At 40.2% G+C, this 1,419-nt stretch overlaps 1 pseudogene; it reads right to left on the bottom strand.

Moving 5' to 3' along the window:
• Positions 1–185: 185 nt before the first annotated feature.
• LOC105979961 lies at positions 186–507 on the bottom strand (annotated as a pseudogene).
• Positions 508–1,419: the final 912 nt, after the last annotated feature.

Below are 1,419 nucleotides of genomic sequence, written 5' to 3'. Positions count from 1 at the left end.
TTTTCATTATAATGCTAGTGTTATTAAGTATTTATGTTTGTAAGATTGAGTTTGCGAAGCATAATAGTTTTTTCCATGCCTCATGGTGTTAAAGACATTTTTTTTCAAGTAAGAATATAACTGTATTTTCTTACAGATAATACTATTGATTCAAAACTTTTCAAATTTACAAGATAAAACAAGGTTTAGAACTGGGTCACTTGGCTCTTTTTCTCTCCTTATCACCTCCCCGTTCAGAATGCTTGCATCTTTTAATGGCCAGCATCCTCTTGGACCTACAGTTAGGCTCAACACATTCAACCTCAGCATGATCTTCCTTGGGGTTTTAGCCTTCTTCCGGAAATTTGGCTTTGTCTGCCCACCATAGCCACTCTGCTTCCGATCATAGCGCCTCTTTCCTTGCACATACAGGGAATCCTTTACCTTTTTATTCTGGGTCACTTTGTGAGGTTGATGCTTGCCGCACTTCTTACAGAAAGGTCTTTGAGCTTGGGATACATTGATCATCTTTGCAGAGATGTGGTCTACGCAGTGCAAACGGGAACTGAGACTCTGTGATTCTCGCCTCACTCCACTTGTGCCTAACCTGACAGTCATTTTGTTTTAATTGATGCATGATATTCTATTGTATGGAAGTACAAGGGTTTGTCTATTCCTTTATATTAGGTGTTTTGGGTTGTTTCCTTGTTTTTGGTATTTTGGAAAATGCAGCAATAAACATAGGTGTGCATATGTCTCTGCTGTATTCTTTCTTTATTTAGGGTATATATAAAAATGTACATATGTAAATGTATAATGAAAGGGAAATAGATCTATGTACTCATATCTATATGATAAGAATTAAGGTTGCAGATGGATATTGGGCCTCAACTCAAGTACTCCCTTAACACAAGAACACTTTGTTCTAACAATCCGACATTCTGTGATGCTCACCTTCCCGACACCATCGCTGAAGACAAAATGTGAGCATAAGCAAATGTGGTGAAGAAAGCTGATGGTGCCCAGCTATCAAAAGATATAGCATCTGAGGTCTTAAAAGCTTGAAGATAAACAAGCAGCCAACTAGCTCAGAAGCAACAAAGCCCACATGGAAGAAACACAACAGCCTGTGTGACCACGAGGTGTCGAAGGGATCAGATATCCAGCATCACAGAGCAAAAAATCATATCATTGTAAAGGTGGGTGAGTGCAGAGTGGAGACTAGAGTCCATTGGTAGGCAACTGGACACCCCCTTACTGAAGGGGTTGTAGGGAGGAGACGAGCCAGTCAGGGTCCAGGGTAGCAATGATGACACATATAACTTTCCTCTAGTTCTTAAATGCTTCCTCCCCTCCAAACATCAATATCCCAATTCTACCTTACAAATCTGGCTAGACCAGAGGATGTACATTGGTACAGATAGCAAATGGAAACACAGG

The sequence above is a fragment of the Echinops telfairi genome, unplaced genomic scaffold, assembly GCF_000313985.2.
Source record: "Echinops telfairi isolate 266 unplaced genomic scaffold, ASM31398v2 ScPeMD7_4683;HRSCAF=5465, whole genome shotgun sequence".
Lineage (NCBI taxonomy): Eukaryota > Metazoa > Chordata > Mammalia > Afrosoricida > Tenrecidae > Echinops > Echinops telfairi.
This window is presented reverse-complemented; position numbering and strand designations above follow the sequence as displayed.